Here is a 22,981-nt window from a genome sequence, read left to right as displayed (position 1 = left end):
GGTGTGAGTGCCAATGAGACAACTCTCCATCTAAATAACAATTTAAAAAAGTAAACCATTATAGGTCAATGTACGGCCTTCAACACGGAGCCTTGGCTCAAACCGAACAAGCTATAAAGGGCCCCAAAATTACTAGCTTAAAACCATTCAAACGGGAAAACCAATGGTCTAATCTATATAAAATTAAATTAAAAAAAAACGAGAAACACGTATAAATTACATAAACAAACGACAACTACTGTACATGAGATTCCTGACTTAGGACAGGTGCAAACATTTGCAGCGAGATTAGGGAGCTACCATTTGATTTTTATGGGGGGGGGGGCTAGGATGAAATTTGAAAAAAATAGGCAGGACAGGAGTTTTGAGTAAAAAAAAAGGCAGGATGAGACACTTGCAAAAAAAAAAAGTCAGGATGACAATTTATGTAAAAAAAAGTCAGGATAAACTAAAAAAAAAAAAAAAGCAGGACTGAATAGAGTGAAAAATAAAAAGGCAGGATAGAGATTACAAATAAAAAAAATGCAGGACAAAATTTTTCATCCTAGCCCCCCCCATAAAAATCAAATGGTAGCTCCCTTAAACGGATAAAATATCAATTGGCAGGCCTAACTCAATCAAAAAACGTACATAAATACACTATAAACGAATAATTAAATTCGATCTGCGATATCTGAATGCAAATGCACAGTTAATAAAATATTAGGGACAAACATTCAAGGCCAAAAAGCAAACAAACAAGTCCAAACAAAGCCATGTCAAGACACCACTGCGAAATATTTAACCCTTCGAAAATATTCAATTTAGAAAAAAAAAAAACGGTTTAAAAAAAATACTGGTAAATCTAAGAAGTTTATACAAATGTAGTAAGAAGAAGTGATATTCCATATATAGACAAGATCCATATAAATATAAAATAACAAAAAAGTATTTTAAACATTATCAACAGGTCGAATTAACAAGAAAATACGATTTGAGAGTACTCGCAGTTACCGACAGTTAGTTAAAAGCCGAAAACAATTAATAATAAACAAAATCATGCATCAGAGACTAAAATCAACAAAAACACATCCCAGGGATTTAGTATTTTAAAGTCATGAACAGTCAGAGAAGACATGACTTGTGCAATGCCGAAAATAAATGTATCGACAGGTAGTAGGATAGTGAAGAGCGACTTCTGTAGAGATAAAAATTAACGTGTCTGTGTCTATACATCCCGCCTCAAAAGAAGATACAATTTAGTTATGTTTTAATTTGCTAATGGCAAAATCGATATTAGTGCCAATGTAAACTATATTCAGAGATCTAATTACAATATATTGGTACGATAACCCTTACTTATAAGTTTGTTTAAAGGTTCAATGAGTTTACACGAACCACAAAGTGATTTCCTCGCTTTAAGTACAATATTACCATAACATTTAGGATGTGAAATACCATTTTTAATAAGTTTTCTACAGGTATAGCCAAATTTACTAATCAAATCTTTGTATGACTGTTTTGAATTAAGGAGAACAGGTTTGAATATTGAGACTAAGTCAAGTAAATGTCTTGAGAATGAATGCATATTATGTAATTTTATTGTCGAGCCTGTGACAAAAGTCGCAGAAAGCTCGACATAGGGATAGTGATCAGACGGTGGCGGCAGCGTTAGCTAACTTCTTAAAGCTTTATAATTTAGAAGTTGGAAGACCTGGATGCTTCATCCTTTGTATATGGATGCTTAGCGGTCAAGTAAGGCAGCAACCATTTGATTTTCTGGGGGGGGGGGGGGGGGGGACTATGTTTTTTTTTTGGAAAAAAAAAGTTTGTTTCCAGTTTTTGGAGAAAAAAATAATTTGTTTTTGATTCTGAGAAAAAAATATTGTTTGTTTCACCCTCAGCTGCCACTATATGTAATGCTAAAATTGAAAGAAATAAATTGTTTTCGACCTGTCGCGAAAAAAATATTTTTTAAAGGGTTTTGGAGCCACTGAAGGCCCAAGCAGCTATAGAACAAATGATGCAAAATCATTTTTTTTAAAATATAAGAAAAAAAGTTAAAAGAAATTCATGTAAAGCTTTCCACCCCTAAACTATTTTACTTTACTTTTATATCTTAAATCTATCTCAGTTTGGTGTTGTCCCTAACGGAAAGTATTATAAGCATGCATATCGAGGCTATCTTATGATTATATAAGCTGTAATTTAAAAATTCAAATAAATCTTCTGAATTTTATGGCTCTTGACAAAAGAAAATGTAACTCTTCTGGAAAAAAACTGAGCTGTTATATGTGTATAGATATAGGAAGATGTGGTGTGAGTGCCAATGAGACAACTCTCCATCTAAATAACAATTTAAAAAAGTAAACCATTATAGGTCAATGTACGGCCTTCAACACGGAGCCTTGGCTCACACCGAACAAGCTATAAAGGGCCCCAAAATTACTAGCTTAAAACCATTCAAACGGGAAAACCAATGGTCTAATCTATATAAAATTAAATTAAAAAAAAACGAGAAACACGTATAAATTACATAAACAAACGACAACTACTGTACATGAGATTCCTGACTTAGGACAGGTGCAAACATTTGCAGCGAGATTAGGGAGCTACCATTTGATTTTTATGGGGGGGGGGGGGGGGGGGGGCTAGGATGAAATTTGAAAAAAATAGGCAGGACAGGAGTTTTGAGTAAAAAAAAAGGCAGGATGAGACACTTGCAAAAAAAAAAGTCAGGATGACAATTTATGTAAAAAAAAGTCAGGATAAACTAAAAAAAAAAAAAAAAGCAGGACTGAATAGAGTGAAAAATAAAAAGGCAGGATAGAGATTACAAATAAAAAAAATGCAGGACAAAATTTTTCATCCTAGCCCCCCCATAAAAATCAAATGGTAGCTCCCTTAAACGGATAAAATATCAATTGGCAGGCCTAACTCAATCAAAAAACGTACATAAATACACTATAAACGAATAATTAAATTCGATCTGCGATATCTGAATGCATATGCACAGTTAATAAAATATTAGGGACAAACATTCAAGGCCAAAAAGCAAACAAACAAGTCCAAACAAAGCCATGTCAAGACACCACTGCGAAATATTTAACCCTTCGAAAATATTCAATTTAGAAAAAAAAACGGTTTAAAAAAAATACTGGTAAATCTAAGAAGTTTATACAAATGTAGTAAGAAGAAGTGATATTCCATATATAGACAAGATCCATATAAATATAAAATAACAAAAAAGTATTTTAAACATTATCAACAGGTCGAATTAACAAGAAAATACGATTTGAGAGTACTCGCAGTTACCGACAGTTAGTTAAAAGCCGAAAACAATTAATAATAAACAAAATCATGCATCAGAGACTAAAATCAACAAAACACATCCCAGGGATTTAGTATTTTAAAGTCATGAACAGTCAGAGAAGACATGACTTGTGCAATGCCGAAAATAAATGTATCGACAGGTAGTAGGATAGTGAAGAGCGACTTCTGTAGAGATAAAAATTAACGTGTCTGTGTCTATACATCCCGCCTCAAAAGAAGATACAATTTAGTTATGTTTTAATTTGCTAATGGCAAAATCGATATTAGTGCCAATGTAAACTATATTCAGAGATCTAATTACAATATATTGGTACGATAACCCTTACTTATAAGTTTGTTTAAAGGTTCAATGAGTTTACACGAACCACAAAGTGATTTCCTCGCTTTAAGTACAATATTACCATAACATTTAGGATGTGAAATACCATTTTTAATAAGTTTTCTACAGGTATAGCCAAATTTACTAATCAAATCTTTGTATGACTGTTTTGAATTAAGGAGAACAGGTTTGAATATTGAGACTAAGTCAAGTAAATGTCTTGAGAATGAATGCATATTATGTAATTTTATTGTCGAGCCTGTGACAAAAGTCGCAGAAAGCTCGACATAGGGATAGTGATCAGACGGTGGCGGCAGCGTTAGCTAACTTCTTAAAGCTTTATAATTTAGAAGTTGGAAGACCTGGATGCTTCATCCTTTGTATATGGATGCCTCATGTTACGAAGTTTCTGTCAGTCACAGGTCCAATGTCAAATATGTTTTAAGACGAATACAATAGTTTTGAAACGGCTTAATTTTAATTAAGTAATAAAATCCAATTGTAGAGAATTGACAACCATTTATACGTACAATGACTATGAGACAAATCAAATTGGGATGCTCAGATGCTGCATATGATTTGACATGCTAGTAATATAAATCTTAATGACCAATTTTACTCACAAAGTTCTTTTTCTATTTTGATAACACCTTATTATGTATGACACATGTTAATCCATTGTAATAAATGTAGAATGAATTCCTAGAAGAATTCTTTATTTTGTTCTTACATAGAACCAGAACAGTTGAACTGTTCCATGTGCCTATTTAGACAATTTGTATTTTGATATGTCAAATGTAATAGAAATGACATTGAAGTTCGCAGAAAATTTATAAAGGCCTCACTAGGACTTACGATGAAGAACAGCAATGAAAGTAATGTTCCTTTGTGAAAATAAACGAATAACTATAACTATAAAATTGAATAACTATAACTAGCTATACCAATTTAAGCTGACCAGGAAGAAGGACTTAAGATTTGAACCTCCACTGAAAACAGTTGTGTGATCAAAATTATACTTGAAGATGGCAAAAGTGCCACAAACTCTCATAGAAATGCTATACAGAAGTGCTGAAAACATGGCCCTAATTGTCCTAACTATAAGATACATTATATATCTTGCACAGCAAACGACTTCTATTATGTACAGAATTACATGATATTGAGTACCCTAAAACTCAGTTTTACAAATGAAAACAAAAAACATATATCTCAACTTGTCTTTATTTTGCATTTTCTTACTTTGACCATATCAAATAATAATTACATGATAGTGCAAGAAGTTCTATGGCAACACGCATATCAAATGGGTGTACACTCTATCCCCAAATTTAAATAATAGTTAGAGCAGGTATAAAATCCCTCTTTTGATAACAATCGGAACATTGTGCAGTATACCTACAAAAGATTTTTATTTATAAAAACATAGTGTGAAACAACCAATTCATGTTAATACAGAAAAAATGGTGGTATTTTATAACTTCCAGAAGTGTCACTATACAAATCCTTGATATGTTTAACGAAAGTATCGTGAGCTTTTATTTTTTCATAAATTGATGAAATAAAACTGAAAAAAAACCATTACCATGATTACAGCCATAAGAAAATTAATACTTCTATATCTATTGGGCAAAACAAAACAGAAAAGCAATATAGAAAAAAAAAAGAAATAATAATTCAGAATACACAATCATCAATCAAAAGGCCGAAGTTATGGTCCATATTTGGTATAGGCCGAGTTAACGATTAGCATCATAATCACCTCAAAATCCAAGTCCAAACGGAGTTGTCTCCCTTTCGGGTTCGGGTGAACATTTTTTTCGAATTTCCACGATAAAAAGTTTTCGGCAAAGTTGTCAAAACAATTTTAAGTAAAACATGAAATATTATTACATTCAGGACATAAAACTATAAAGCGAATTAAAAACACTTAGGTAAATAAGGTTTGGTTAAAGAAAAACTTTCAGGTTCGGGTTACCATTTTTACCGAGGTGGAAATTAATAAACCTTTAATTTATGTTTGTTAGTGATGTTTGGACAAAAATATTTTTATATATGAAAAATAGAATTTAATAATACATCAAATGCATGAACGTTAGTAGAAAAATCGTAACGCAAAGATCATAATATATGTAAAATAGATTTCCGGCTCGGCAAATTTCCGGCAAATTCCGGTTCGGATGCGGGTTCGGTTTACCACTTTTACCGACCACCTGCCTAGCATCCACTAGATATATAGTCTCGATTATCCAGACGCTCCATATGCATATGTAGATATATAACAGTTAAATGCATTTTGGGTTTAAACCAGCAACATCCGATCAGCCTGATCGGTAAGACATGCGCAATTAAGATTTGACTGATAAGATGATGTAGGAGGTACAAGATGTATATAAACAGCAGCTGATAAATGTAAACAAAACAAATGCACATGCTTGGGGAATTTGTAGCAGACGATTTAATTATCTTATCCACTGTGGTCAAAATAGTTATGGTTTGTAGAAGATATTATTACAAAAATAAAAGAAAACAAATATTTACTTACAAATATGTTTTAATGATTTGACTTAAAAAATATGAGATCAAATATCATAAATCCAAGTAAATTTGAACTAACTGATCCCAGATTTCAGACCACATGTTATAAGATTTCCTTTTCAAAACTTTTACTTTTACTTGTCTTCGTGGGTTTTTTGCATCTTGCACAGTTTTTAATGATGTGGTTTGCCTATTTACATGTTCATTCCAATCCAATACAGCTAGATTTGTCCGAAGAATATAAACTTGTTTGGAGAAGTTAATTCTCTTGTCGTGATATTGAAGAATGGCATTATTGAAACTTTCCACGTAATAACTGTCCATACAATGAACATAATCAGTTGGCGATTTATATACCTGGGTGTTCATTAGAGCCCGACCTAATAACATCTCTGCTTTGGGATCCTTGATTAAATATTTAGTTGGTTCATAATTTGAATCAGTTTTACACCTTGATAATTCACTACAGTGTTCGTGATTGTTCTTATAATGTTCAACTATATTCAATAGACTTAGTTTAAGTTTCACTGGATCCTTATTACAATTTTTCATTGCCCAATACAGATGAGTTTTTATACTTGCTGCTTTGTCCGATAACTCAGGGTGCCACGTTTGTCCTTCCTTGTATCTTGGTCCAGAACAAATGGTCTTGATTTCTTTGGCTATGTTTTTGGTGGCATGCCAGGTATCATTTGTTGACTCTGTGTCAATTCCATTAATACGGATAAATTTGTTAACACTGGTATTTCTTTCATGACAGTGAACACGAATTTTCACCTCGTACTCATCTCTGAGATTTTTAAAATATTCGTAAATCCTCTCTGTTCCTATAAGTTCATGTTTTTGTGCACTTGTACAATCCACTTTTGAAATTGTTTCAACACGTAAAACTTTGTGTGTTCTGGCACCAAGGCAAACGACATCTGTGTACATAGAGTTTTTTCTGGTACCATGTCTTGCATCAGTTACAATATCGATACCTTCTTGAAGTTCTTCATAGGACGCGATTTCCTCCAAAAGAGCAGTTTCATATGACTCTTTCACCAGCTGTGACACTACAGGGGCATATTTCTGGAAAATACTATTCAGCGTAGTCTCCCCAATAGTACCAATGTTAGATGCCTGATCTGGAATATTGGTTTGGTAGGATTCCTGACACATAAAATCCATGAGACATTCTTAAATTACACAGATATTTGTCTCCCATATACGGTGAGCTTGACCAGAGAAGTTCATGTTTTTCCTCACATTTAAGTTTGCATACTCCAACATGACCCTTAATATCAGTTGAGTAAAGATGCAACTGACTTTTACAAACTTTTCCATGGTTTATCACTCTTTTGATAAGGTTCTCGATTGATGTTTCCTCATTACATGATGTAAAAGAACAGTCCAAAAATGGTTTATTGTTTTCCTCAGCCATATGTTGATCTTCATCTAGTTGTGTTATATTGTTTTTAATGTAGAATGTCATTACTTCAAATAACATGTCTTTATTTGTAGTCCTGTTTGGGTTCCCACCACCCATTGCCTTTTTAATGTCATTGGTCATTCCATATATCAAGTTTTTCTCATCAATAGATCCAGAAGAAAAATTTATTTTTGCTTCAATAGGTTTTGGTTTTTCTTTCCTCATGTCATTCCTTCTTTTAACACTCTCAACTTTATCTTTTAAATATTTTCTTTTTTCTGCAGGTTGAATATTCTCATTCATATCTTTCTTGGTTTTTGATGGGCATTTTTTTCCTTTCTGCAGAAGGTGTACAAATAAACAAACACGTGAATTACTTTGATACTGTCCACTCACTGACTCAGATAAACTCTTTAACTCAACTATAGTTGTGATTGTCCACATCAATGTGTTAATTAAGGACAATCAAATCAATACAAACCGTTTTTTTTTTTACCTGAGGGAGCATCTCATAGTTGTACCACAACTTGGTTAATTTTCACACCTTTTGCATGAAGGAAAAAAAAATGCCCATCAAAATCCAAAAGAGATTTTATCTTTCTGAAACACAAAATGCATTTAACTTTATTATATCTAGTGGATGCCAGGCATTAAAACTTTTCCAACTCCACAGGTAAGTCTGTACTTTTTTGGTATGTACATACAGCCATATTTGTCCGTTTGTTATGATGAACCTTAAAACAAGTATTAGCCTTTCAAAAAAGGCTAGCCGTCTCTTAGCTGATGAAAATAAAGTAGTCTCGCTTTGTAGATTAATTAATTTAGAATAGCCTTGCATATCAATCAACAAATTTTACCGCACGCGTGAGGTCACACGTTATGAAGTAGTAAATCGTTTAACATTGTTTGTGTTAGCAAAACTCCAGAACACTCGGCTATTTATAGATAAAAGTTACCGGTGTACCAATATCATGAATATGCATGATTAATGACCAGGCAAAATCTAATTGCTAAAATAGAGAGAACCAATCCGATACTCTACGGGATTGAAAGACATTACTAGGTTTGGATTGTCCTAACCAATCAATAAACTTTGATTATTCACGTCTCGTAATATCTTCCAATCAGGTAGTAAGAAGCATTGAGGTACCAGTCTTGTATTACAACTCCAGTTTCCGGTGCATGTCAAAACATGGAGGGAAACAAAATAGTGCATTTTTTTCTGAACTCAATTTTTTCTGTTTGATTATAGGTTTATGCTGAATTGAAACATATATATAGACTTTAAAAAAATCTTGCATCTTTTGGAGGATATCAATTCAGGAAAGTGGAAGGATATCATGTTTACTGGAAGTGGTGCGGCCTAGTAAAAATAGCAAACAGAAAGTAGAAAAAAAATGTTTTGACTTCAGGATTACGTAACTTTTTATTCTTCGTGGCAAGACCCTCTTTTTTTTGGATTAAATCACAATTTCACATAAGTACATTCATGATATGAACATGAAAAAAAAATTCTATGTAGCATTTTTTATTTTTTTATTTTCAAAGATCAGCTGTTTTGCATGTAAGCCTATGGAGCAGTCAATTACAAGACTGCAACCTTGACTGTCCATCGTTCAATTCTTAATAACGTCTCCCATCGGAGACATCGGAAACGTTAATAAAGAAGAACTTATCCAAGTTGTAATCGGCATTAGTTTATCCCCGTGTAAAAACATTTATTTGAAGTGAATGTATTAAATTTGTTAAAATAGTTTTATTATTTACATTTTTATTTTTTGCATTTAATTTTTATTTTTTTTTTTATTTCAAATCCACAATTTTAACGGTATTTTATATGCTGACTTGTTCGCCGAAATCTATTTTTTACATGTACCGATGCGAAGACTAATTAACCACGTGGCACGATAGGCTGTCATTCAAAACAAAAAATCAATAATCCGCTATCGGGACAATGAAATCTCAACAGATCGATCAGTTTCGAGTCCCGTTAGTATAATAGTCCCAGTTACCAGAGAAAATATATTTTCACAATTTTAGTCAGCTCAGTGCAGGCACCGAAAGTCTGACTTTGAAAGTCTATGACTATCAATTCTCACATTGAGTGACTGATGAAGGTTCATCTAACGCTGTTTAAAGACTTAAAGAAGAAAAAGACCAATAGAACACATAAAACACGGCAATACCCCATGGTCAAAAGAAAAAGTACGAAAGTCCACACACCACTACATACACGTAAAAATAGAAAACTTAAAGTTGAGCAAGACGATTCGAGACGAAGCTATATGGTTTGAACTCTGGTGTTTCAGAATGGTTAAAAGTTTCAATCAAACGAGAGCGTATTGATGTATTGATGTTTACTCCAAATACTATAGCTATAATTAAGGAAAATATGGATCAAGCTCGAGAATCATGTATTGTTTTATATTTGTCATTTCGGGGCCTTTTATAGCCTACTAGAGGTTTCCCGATTTGCTACCGTACCAACCGTAGTACGCCTGAAGTGGGAGCCGTCATTTAACTTTTGGAAATTATTGATTTATAAATACACTTAATATCAACGAATGTTTTAGGAATCATGCAGAACTGTTTTGATAATTTTTAGCTGTAATTTGAGATTAATTTCATGTGGTTACTTCTTGTGTTGTGTAAAATATTTAACTGTATTCTTACAAATGGTGACTTTCCTGAATTGTGGGTAAAAAGTATTATTATCCCTGTATTCAAAAAAGGTGACTTTAATCAGCCTGGAAACTTTCGTGGGTTATCTCTTGTGTCCCATATTGGAAACCTGTTTACAACTCTCATCAACGCTCGACTTACTAAATGGAGTAGAAACCATGATGTACTAACAGATGCCCAGTTTGGCTTCCGACCCGGTTATGGTACTACTGACACCATCTTCGCTCTCAATTCTTTAATTTCAAAATCTCTGAGATCTGGTAAAAGATTTTATTGTTGTTTTGTTGACTATAAAACGGCGTTTGACAGTGTCACACATATGAAGTTATGGTTACGACTTACTAGATTAGGTGTTACTGGTAAACTATTAAATGTATTAAAATCTATGTATTCAAAACTTAAATGTTGTGTAAAATTTGATGGTAGCTTCTCAAATTTCTTTAATAGTAATGTTGGTTTAATGCAGGGGGAATCTTTATCCCCATTTTTATATTCATTGTACGTAAATGACATGGAAATAGAGCTTATTAGTCAAGGATGTCAACCTTATGAGTTAAAAATGGTGAACTTGTATTTACTTATGTATGCAGATGACACAGTATTGTTTAGTGAAAATATTGAAGATTTACAAAAGATGATTAATTGTTTAAATGTCTATTCTAATAAGTACAATTTATTAATTGTTTAAAAACAAAAAATTTTGTATTGAGAAACAAAGGACAAGTTAAAGCAAATGAGAGATGGTATTTAAATGGAAATTCAATAAATATGTGTGGTGAATTTGTATATCTGGGTATTTTATTTAGATATAATGGTTATTTTACATATACTTAAAAATCATTAGCAAACCAAGGTCGTAAAACATTATTTAGCCTGTAAAGTAAATTGCAGGATGACTGTTTTAATTTTGAAACTATGCTGTCATTGTTTGACACGTACTAATTTCCAAATTGTACACAAGAAACTAAAATTGAAATAATACAAGACTAACAAAGGCCAGAGGCTCCTGACTTGGGACAGGCGCAAAAATGCAGCGGGGTTAAACATGTTTGTGAGATCTCAACCCTCCCCCTATACCTCTAGCCAATGTAGAAAAGTAAACGCATAACAATAAGCATAAAGGGGCGCTCCAGCCATGCTTCAGTGATTCCCTATACATATATAATCAACCCCAAGCCCCCACCCCCCTGGATCCGTCTATGTAGTTATAACGACACCAGTGATATTATTAATAAATAATTTTAATTATCATATACTTAGACTAAATAACATATGATTTTTACCGTATGATAATAGCATTAAATTAAAGTATTTTCCATATTTTTCGAATTGGTGCTTAGCGGGCTGATATGAAAAGTTTATCACATGCTTCGATTGTTATCACATGCCTTTCCGTAACGTTATCACATGGCATTCCGGTGATACTCGGCAAATTCCGGAAAATACACCTCAATGCTACGTTTTCAATGAAAAACATTACAAAGTAGTGTACAAAACAATTATTGGCAAGTATATATTGGAAAGTATATTGTGTAAAATAATTAAATTTTATTTAAAAAAAAAAAAAAAAAAATAAATAAATGCATTTTTTAGGTTTTTCGGAAACATAATTTAGAAAGTTACTTTAAAAAAGTTTTCCAAACAATGTTCATTATGTATATTGTTGAATTATTTTTTTTGTCGATTCGTTTATATTAAAATCTGGGTTTTTTTTCTCTGTTGAGGCATATGATGGAAAGATTTCATATTGAATGTATCAAATTTTGGGTCCGACGTCCGTGAACTTTTTACTCTTTCAACTTCTTTTCGGGAACCACGTAGAAGGATCAATATATGAATCTGTTATTTTTCTCTACTGTTGAAGCATATGATAAAAAGATCATAACATGTCATTTTTCATATCGCATGTATTATCAGCCCTCGGTCAATATCAGCCCTCGAGCCATGCGGCTCTTGGGCTGATATTGAACCTAGGGCTGATAATACATGCGATATGAAAAATGCCATGTAATAATCTGATATTATTCCTAGAAACATGTCCTTTTTTAAAACATAACTGTTCATATATCTTTTTCGAAGTAAGCCGAGAGAGACAACTAAGAAAAACTAGAGTTAAACTATTTTACGTAATATCGTATTCATGATACTAGTACATATAAACCTGAACAAATTACATAGAACATTTACCAACCGATGAAAATTATCCTTAATTTTGAGTCCATAAGTCAGTTGTAAATGGTAAAAAAGACATTATATAGCATTGTATTTTCCGTAGACCATTACGAAGAGTTAGAAAGACATATTCATATTGCATTACAGTCAGGAGTCTACTTTGTCAAAATTATCTCCCCATTACGCCAGTTCATTTTCACAATCGTAGAAATGGAAGCCATTGTAGGGATGACGCGCTACCAATATTGCTTTTGGAAACCGATAAATTTATCCACATTGCACCATTACGATTCTTATATGTCAGTTGTATTTTAAAAGACAAATGTATCAACTGGCTAATGAGCATCAGTTAATAATCTTGTCTGCATTGATTCAACTTAAAACTATTGTCTGATCGGTTGTCAGGTGGAATTTTCGAAAATTCATAAACATTTAAAAAATTTCTAATTAAATATTTCGTGGAAGGGCAGACTAGATTTTTTTAGTGTATGAAGACTATAAACCCTATTAATCACACACGAAAAATTAGAATTTTTCGAAGATATGCATTTTCACCATCCAACTTGAAAGACTGTCGTCAAGTACTTTCATTAAAAATTAGCTATTCGAACACACCTTCTCTGTTTTTGTGACTCATTAGATAGGTATTTCACTTGACCCATATATTTCATCTTTTAGTACTGTAATTTTTTTGTGTTATAAAGTCAACCTGTAGCTTTAATATATAAAAATGATAGAATCTGAAGCGAGAAGATGTATTAAATATTCTTACTTTGTACGATATCAAGACAAAATACTCAACTCAAACACGCCCTAACATAAAAAGGTGCACTCGATTTTCTCTTTTCGATTCAATTGTTACCCATTTTTTGGAATTTTTTCTTCAGTCACATAATGGAAGGGCAGACACGAAAATTACTGAACTAATAAATTGATATGTTTTCAGTCCGTGGTAATTTTTTCATAAAAATCGGAGGTTATGCATTTTCTTCATCCAACTTGAAAGATACCCATGTCGTCGACTTGATATCTAATTGTTCTGCTTAACTATGTACTAGATAAATTGAAAACTTATGCAAATGGTGTTTTTAAAATAAAACACCTCGTAATTGAGAAGAAAATTGCAATTTTGTTTGTTTCTATTAACTTTTAAATTTTTTGTCACTATAGTAAACAATACAGTAAACATTTATCGCCTTCTCTAACAAAGAGCAGCTTCGATTCTTTTGTTCTATTTCAACCTGGTTTCCGACTGATTAGACTCACAGTGTAGTCTCGATCATCCAGCCGCTTTATTTTTCAAAGTAGAGCGTCTGGATGACAAGTGATATAAAAATGGTAATTTATGACATTCGGAATAGTATCGGCTTTTTTAGCTTGTTTTTAAAGATAATGTCCAAGACGAATAACCAAGAAGTTGGTTATTGACTTCGGAAGAAATTATATTACGATAATACTATTGAAAAGCCCGAGAGTACCGATTGTTGTTTAAAGCTATTTATATTTTGTTTGTGACGACATACAAGTCGTGGAAAACACCAGACAGCATGGCTTCCATGACCGCGAAGGAAAATAACAGCACATCAAACCTTGGTAAGATGATATAACAACACAATCTGTTACATAAATTTTAATGCAAACTGAAACAGCGAGTAGTTATATATTCTTTCATGCATGTCCGTGCTACGTAAGCAAGTTACTAATTATACAATAAATGGCAATTTTTGTATTGACTGGGACCACTCGAACAGTCGTGTGTACGCTATAAATACATTTTGGGGTTGTTAACTTTAAAAATACTTGATGGAAAAGTGATATGACGCCGAAATATGCACTTCATCTAAGATAAGTTTGTTGTATTTATATGTAGTGTATAAAGGAGTTTGCATTTTGATATGTGTAAAAAAAAGGGGGAGGAGAGATGCGCAATGTTGTACACTTTTGAAGGAGGGAACGCAATTCAAAAACATAAGCAGACGAAAAACAAACAAAGTATATCTAGAAGATGCCACTGATTTTGTACATACACCAAACGGTCAAAATGATTTATGCTCGATTTTTTTAAAAACAAATGCATTTAGCTTATACAAACATATAAGAAGTGCGACACGTTGTTATGAAAAGTAATTTAAATATACTGTTAGTAAACAAAGTCTGGACTGGACAACTTAAAAAAGAAAAATACTTTTTTGCACTTTTAAGAGGCATTTTTTTCACACTAAAAAAAGTCCATAAAAGAATACAAATGTTGTCAGTGAATATATACCAATTGGCTTTCTAAACCTTGAAACAAAACATGGCATGAGGAATACACTGTAAATTTGTTTTTATGCAAAACAAGACAGTAAAACAATAGATGCAGCATCAATGAAAGGAGGTGTCAATGAGGCAGCAATCGGTGAACCCAATGACATACATTACCAAAAGTAGACATCAACATGATTAAGAGGACATCTTGTTGACTTAAACAAAAATTGAGAATAAAAGTACCAAAAGGTCAACATTATACAAGTAAGAACATGCGGTATGAATACCAATGAGACAACTATCCACCCCAAGTTCAAAGGAGGTGGATGAGAGCAAGTATAGGCAACTGTATGGCCTAAAACAATGATAAAAATTCATGCATGATTTTGATAGAGAACACGGACAGGGAATGTGCCAAAGAGACATCAACCCAACAAAAGAGCAGGAAACAACCCAATGCCACCAATGGGTCGTGTCATCACCACAGCGAGATAATCTCGCATCCCGTAGCGGAATTCAGCTTGCACCAAGACATTTCTAAATGTATATTTCTATATGATGTTTTTTTCCAAACATTTTGTTTTTCATATATGCTATGCTGGTGACCAAAAATTAATATGATTTTAACATTTACTTTATTTTGTAGACAAACCAATGATGATTTCGGGACACAGATGTTATGTGTAAAATGTGAAGAATTAAAAAAAAATCTATATAAATATTCGAATTTTCATTGTATCATAAACAGCTTCAAGGTTCAATTTTATAAGAAAAAAGATTCAAAGATTTTTTTTTAATTACTGAAGCAGCAATCATTATAAATAAATCACAGTATCAAAAATGTTGGGTTAACATTATTTTGACAGCAACCACAAAGCGAAAAAAGGTACACAGACATATATTAAGTAAATGAAACAAACATCAAGAAACACATTGTTGTCAGATATGTCGGAGAATTTTAAAGATTTGTATTAACAAATTAAAAATCATATAAACAATTTAACAGTTTTCATGTTTGCGTTGTATCTCATTTACATGTCTGGCCCTTCTCAGTTAACTATATGGTATGGAGTTTTCTTAATATTGGAGGCCGAGCAGTGATTATATTTGCGAATATCCATGTCATTTGAACTCTGCTGGGTTGTTGCCTCATTAGCAATCATACCAATCTCCTTATTTTATATAAAGGTTCACATGAACAGGAGAATTCGAAGTTGCTGTTTTTGTGAAGCTGCTCTTTTATACAAAAGTCATGATGGATATTATAATAGTTTGTAGTAGGAGAATACACTTTTCAGTTATTTTTTGTATAAGTTAGCATGCAGTATGGGATAAATCCCATTCTATCTTTTCCATGTGATTGATCCAAACATGCATTCAAAGAGTATTGCATGGTTTCATGAATGACTGGTTAACTTCTGTATTTCTTCATAGACACGGAGACTGGCAAAGTGGTATTGTGTGAAGGTTGGTCCCCAAATGTTTTCTTCCCAAAAGGATTAGGCGATATAGATTATTGGTGAAACATTCAGACTATGCTGTCGTTAGCAATTTTAAGATCAGTTAATTTTGTAAATAAAAATTGAGTTGACTCATTGTGTGATCTCACTGATCTGCCAGTGATAAGTTGTTAAGCAGGGTTTTTTACATTGTAATCTTAGAGTTGTTTTTCTTTCCATAAACGTAACTTGATGTGTGCTTTTCGAGTAAGGTAAGTGCGTCAGATATCTGAAAGATTATTATAAAAAGGAAAGCATAAATTATAACAAGAATTTACAGAAATAAGAATGAGACGAAACTAAGAAAAATGGATAAAAATTAAAAATAAGGAATACAGACTAACGTGGCTACAATATACCGACTGTAGGTTGGTTAACGTCAAGTGGCAAATATTTCATGCATGTTCAGGACGATGTGATACAATATAAAGAATAGAGAATATATATAGTGGTGTGCTATAATATGAAAATAGAGAAAAATGGTAGTTTATAGTATGAAGATAAGAGAATATTAAACGTGGTGTGTTAAAATATAAAAATAGATTTTTTGGGTTGCTTGGTTATCGTCTTGTGGTAAATAATGGTAATGTTCAGGACGAAAAAAAATAACAATAATTATAAAGATGAGGTCCTAAATTATAGCCCGTTGGGGATACATGTTCGAGAAATTATAACTCACCAGAAAATTAAGGTATATTGGATTGCTTTATGTACAACGGTCCACCTACGGATCCCTCTCTTAGCGCACAGAGAGCGTGGTATATCCTCTATACACGACCAGTGGCGGATCCAGAACTTGTTATAAGGAGTGCACTATACAGTCATGCTACAGTGTTTCCTTATATGATATAATCAACCAAATTTTTCCCACGAAAAAAAATCATGTCTTTAATTTTTTTTTACATGTGACAAAAATTCAGAAAAAAAGATCGCCGCTAATTACAGTTTTTTATCGTTCTTTTAAAATTGCCCATCTGCAAGTTGGGCAACATAGGATCAGCTACAAGAATGTCAGTTTTAATAGTCACATATACATGTAACGTTACACTGTTTACTGTTGTTATTATTTTTTTTTAAATATAATGGGGATAACGGAAGTGCTATTTATAGATATGTTCTATATTTAATTATTTGTTACGCCCCCTATAAATATCTGACCAGTCCGGTTAATCACCCCAGACGCTATATTTAAATATGCGTCTGGGTTATCGAGACTAACTCACAGTGTAGATACTATTCTGTACGCTATCCGGAAGTCGCGATTTTCGAAGCGATGATTTCCAACTGGCTAACAGGACGGTTTTGCCTACGGTAACTCATCATTTGTTTACTCCTATATCTACAAAGTGCTTTGAACATCTTCAAGGTATATATAGCATCATAAATATGAGTAACTGTAACAAACACATGCATTAGAATATAAAATATACGTGTGCATCACATCAACTTGGTAGAAAAAAGTGAAATCGATGGACAATTTTGCTCTCGTAGTACAAAGCAAATAATCTTTTATTGCAAATATTTGCATCAGTTTACAGTTAAATATATATACTGTTTCAATATTCTTTTCGTACTTAAGTAGAATATTCGTATTTCCCATAAAAAAATATGTTTTCCTTGAGGATCCCAAAATAAATTACTGTACGATCAGTCTAGAACTGACTGTATTCTAGAAGCGATTTCAGATTTTTTGACTGTATGACCAGTCGTGATTTTGAAGAAAAAACAACAGCAATTTGAAGGTATATACGTGTATATGTGATATTATGAACTATCCAGGGAACTATAACGTGTAATTACTTTCATCAGACAATACAAATATATTTCTGATGAATTTTTTAGACGGCAAAATAATTGTATTTTTGTTCCATCAGTCTTATTTAAATTCAAATGCCTAAAAAGTAATACATGATTCTCTTGTGGACTTTGTAATAGTGTATCGTTACAGTTATCTGTTTAGCTATTACATTTTTAAAGATTATTTACACCGTCCGCCGTTGACCAATTGATGATAACATAAATCAAGCTTGTCTTTTAAAATAACAAAAAAAGAATAAAGACAGCTTTGCGTAGGGGATAATTCATGTGATATAATTTTGGTAAGTTTACAGAAATAGAAGGTCCATAATGCATTAATCGAGTAAAAATTGAGCAATTTCAGAAAACTTTAATGATTGGTTTAGGAGGTGTTGGAAATACCTGATGGGTACCCCATATTATGTAATGTTCAAGTCCGTATCTTATATAAAGTAACCCCATAAAAGATTTTTTACTAAAATTCGAAATAGATGGTACACAATACAGTCATTATCATTTATGATAAGGAATCCGAATAAGATTAATTATTAGTTATATCAGTGACGGGTTCAAAAAAAGGAGACCCGGCAGTTTGAAACCCTTTTTTAACTATCAATTCATTTGTATGGGAACATATATTTGGAATCCCCTTTTCTCCTGGATTGGACCCCTCTCCATTTAAAAATGGCCGGAACCCCCAATGTATATGAAGTGGTTTATGAGGAGATGCGCTTACAAAACCGGCGAAACATATTGTATCGGTCCAACGGACGAACGGAAAGACAGACTTCTTTATCACTATAACCATCCACCCCCCCCCCCCCCCCGACAAAGTGGTGTACAATTGACACAAAAGACAGTTTTCTCGTTTGAATTGTTTTACATTGTCTTATCGAGGCCTTTTATAGCTCACTATGCGGTATGGGCTTTGCTCATTGTTGAAGGCCGTACGGTGACCTATAGTTGTTAATGTCTGTGTCATTTTGGTCTTTTGTAAATAGTTGTCTCATTGGCAATCATACCACATCTTTTTTATATAGCTCTACATCTTAAACAAAGTGAAGGAACTGTGATCAATTATAGGCTACAGTACGGCCTCGAATGTGTGTAAATACATGCATTTTTATATAACAACTAAATCTGTGTGTTTGTACAATTTTAAGTATAACGGAAGACATTTCTGAAACTTATATACTTAAGAAATAATTCATGGAAGCCATAGATTTGTTGGAAATTTACACATGGCCTGGGCCGTGATATTCGAATTTTATCCTGAGCGTTAGCGAGGGATAAAATTAACGAATATCACGGCCCAGGCCATGTGTAAATTTACAACAAATCTATGGCTTCCATGAATTATTTCGATTCTAATAGGACAAATACGATCATTAAAAAACTGAAGCGATGATGGGTATACCGTGTGTGTGGCTGTTCTATTTTACCCACTGTTCGATAAATGTAAAACAAATCTAATAAACCTGCATGAATGATTTCTTAACTAACCGCTATAAAAAATGTGATTACTTTTTTTACTTCTCAGTAAACCCAACATTTGCAATTTTAGATAAATTTGCATTTTTTATCGTAAGCTACCGTCAAATTCACTGTAGGGTTGACATGTTGTAACCCAGGAGCCGCCATGTTGACTTGCTGAAATCAGTAAATGTGCGAATATTGCAATAGAACAGAAAACAAGCAACACCTACCTCAATACTTTATTTTAATGCAATTGTATCCGAGTTTAGAAGGTAAACGCAATAGAAAAACCTTCAGCTTTGACGTTTTCATTCGTATGACGTCATGTTTTGAAATGACGTTAATTAATGCGCAAAAATCATTACTGGAATACGCGGAATTTTAATTTGTTTTGTTTTTGTCCATTTTTCCGTTCTCTAATGTGTAAATTCTTTTTGTTATGCATCAGAATCAGAATAAATGTTCTGTAGGGTTTTATTCAATTGTAATTGTTAACACAGCGAAATCCACAACCGTTTACACATAGGTTACGATACATGTGGATTTACGTGGGAGGCATATTTAAACAGCCATTTGTGTACATCTTGGAGTCTGCGCTAAGTATAGATATATCGAGAATTTTATCACGGTGTTGTTTACAAAGCGAAAGAAGCACGTCATATTAGAATAGTATACATCAAACATTCCTCTTATTTTAGCAATATTTAAAGAGCCCTTTAAACATCCTTATACTTAATGTAGTAAGTCGAGTACACCCTATCAAGCTAAAACATGTTTCATAAGTTTTCAGGATGTGAATGTATTGAAATATATTTGTGTTATTTAGAAAAATGCCACCTTCTAATGTATCGTAAATAACTTTGAAATCACCACTAGAATACAGTGACATAAAGACTGATCATACAGTTTTAAAATAAACAAGGAGACTGATCGTACAGTGAGAATTTCAAACAAGTGTAATTTTCTTATTTCTCGCTTCAAAGATCTGGTTGAAACTTTTACAACCACTTGAAATATACTTCATTGAGTTAATTAAGTCTGGTTTTTACGTTAATTTGTACACTACGAGGGCAAAAAGATTGTTTTTAGGTTCGCCGACTGATTTTTCTTAGTGATGCACTTGAAAATCTCTTGATTAAGGCAAAGACACGAATATTGAATGTGCGGAATTTAATTCTAAACCATTTGAGAATATCGATGTCGGCTGAATTAATCATTAAGCAATGTACAGATGATCAACTTACCGTTTAATTCAGTATACCCATCAAATTTAAAATGTGATCCAAAAAGTTCTCGCTTCGAAAATCGCGACTTCCGGATAGCGTACAGAATAGTATCTACACTGTGAGACTAAGTGAACGAAATACGCTGTGTTGTAAAGAAGTATTTTCGCCTCAAAATTTACTCTTGAGTACAGACAAACCTGCGCATCTGTAAAAAAATTTCAGGCATAGCATGCCCTTAATAAAATAATTTCACACATGTTTTATGTTTTAGAAAAATAAAAACTTACCAGGATTTTGCTGTGCACTTTTTCATTCCTCCAGACGGTGCCAAAATAAACTAAGTTGGGAAACAGGTTTGAGAACTTCCCCACAGGTAATAATTGGAGTGAGCAGTATTAATTGACATGGACATGAGATGAACAATAGATACATGACAATAATTGGTTATTTAAACTGTGTACTTGAGTGGACCATATCAAGGTAAACTCAACTGTTTGTTAATTTTATCATCTTCAGCAGGGACGAAAAAAAGTGTACGGCAAAATCCAGTTAAGTTATGAATTTTCTAAATCATACAATGCAGCATTTGAATTTTATTTATCTAGAGCATGCTATGTCTTAAAACGTTTCCATATGCACAGGTTTGCCTGTACTCATAGTAAATTTTGAGGTGAAAATACGGCCATTTTAGCCATAGGGTCCACATGAACCTTAAGGTTTTTATCGCTGATATGCAATTGGATTTCTATATTTTAATCACGATGAATACAATAATCTCATGCATTAAATGATATCTCCAAAACAGCACCAACGGTTGTGTTACGTACCAACCGTACCCGATACGTAGCAAATCGGGAAACCTCTACTATGCGGTATGGGTTTTGCTCGTGTTCAAGGGAACCCATACGGTGTCACCGTGACCTAAGCTAGGTTGTTAACTTGGTCCTTTTTTCTCTGGTTTCGATCATACATGTCTTCTTATTTTTATTTACGGTAAACATACCACGCTTCGATCCTTTTTTTACATATTTGAAAAGCGGCAAGCTATTATATATTAATACTTGTTGCTTTTGTAACGGCCGGCCTAGCCGACCCAAAGCCGATATAAAAAGGCCATCGGCCAACTGTTGATTGAAGTACATGTATATGTTCCAGACCGTATGAGTATTTGGACCGTACGCGTACGGTCCGGACCGTATACGTATACTCGTACGGTCCGACCATACGCGTACGGTCGGACCGTATGAGTATACACGTACGGTCCAGCTGACCATACATGTTTTGGGATCATATGGGTTAAATTCAAACAAATATTTATCAAAATCCTTATTATTAGTTATACAAATTGTTATTATTACAATAAGATGGATAAAGTGAATAAGCGTACAATTGAAATTGAATATTTGTTTGATTTTATATTCGTGAATCCTTTTGTGTTACTTTGGCCCAAGGTGACACTTGCTTCCACAAGGAACGTCATATTTTTTTTACATTTTCATGCATGTTCCTTTGCATATGCATTTTTTTGTAAAGTTCCTAAATATTCTTCAACAATTGTCCTCCCACATTATGTTTACTTCCGGGAATTTCAATGAGCATGCTTGGCTGAAATTAACTTGAATTACTGACATGCTTAATACAGAAGATTAACAGATTAAATAAGCGTGTTTTTTTTAAATTTAAAATATTAAGTTTTTATTTCAATTACTATAATTGAAATTTTTATATTAATTTGAGATAGAAGTTATTTTGATACTTGTTATATATACATTTGTATGTAATAAACCTGACCAACTTCTTAATTTTAGTCAGACCGTACGCGTACGGTCCGACCGTATGCTTATTTTGAAAAAGTACGCATACGGTCCAGACCGTACGCGTACGGTCCATGTTCCAGACCGTATGAGTATTTGGACCGTACGCGTACGGTCTGGACCGTATGCGTACTTTTTCAAAATACTCATACGGTCGGACCGTACGCGTACGGTCTGACTTATATTAAGAAGTTGTCAAAGTTAATTAGATCCATCAACATAACTTAACTCTCAAATAGATATAAAAAAGTTTAATTGTAATTAAAAAAAAAACTATATATTTTAATGATTTAAACTAAAGGCTCTCAAGAGCCTGTATCGCTCACCTGATTCTACTTGGGTTTTTGAAATCATATAAAACAGTATAAAATTTGGCTAAAAGTGACAACACAACCTCATTTATAAGGAAAGGAACATGTTTAATTTCATTCAAAAGTCCCCCCACTGGCGGCCATCTTGGATGACGGATCGGTTACAAAGTGACAACA

The 22,981-nt window shown here is 33.1% G+C and overlaps 1 long non-coding RNA gene across 1 annotated transcript; it reads left to right on the top strand.

The window, feature by feature from the left end:
- Positions 1–13,708: 13,708 nt before the first annotated feature.
- On the top strand, positions 13,709–15,689 carry LOC139498820 (uncharacterized). Its single transcript, XR_011658023.1, has 2 exons — positions 13,709–14,027; positions 15,328–15,689. It is a non-coding gene; the product is annotated as an uncharacterized lncRNA (long non-coding RNA).
- The last annotated feature ends 7,292 nt before the right edge of the window (positions 15,690–22,981 follow it).

The sequence above is a fragment of the Mytilus edulis genome, chromosome 12 (genome assembly GCF_963676685.1).
Source record: "Mytilus edulis chromosome 12, xbMytEdul2.2, whole genome shotgun sequence".
NCBI lineage: Eukaryota > Metazoa > Mollusca > Bivalvia > Mytilida > Mytilidae > Mytilus > Mytilus edulis.
Note: the sequence above shows the minus strand (reverse complement) of the source record. Positions and strands in the feature narration are given on the sequence as shown.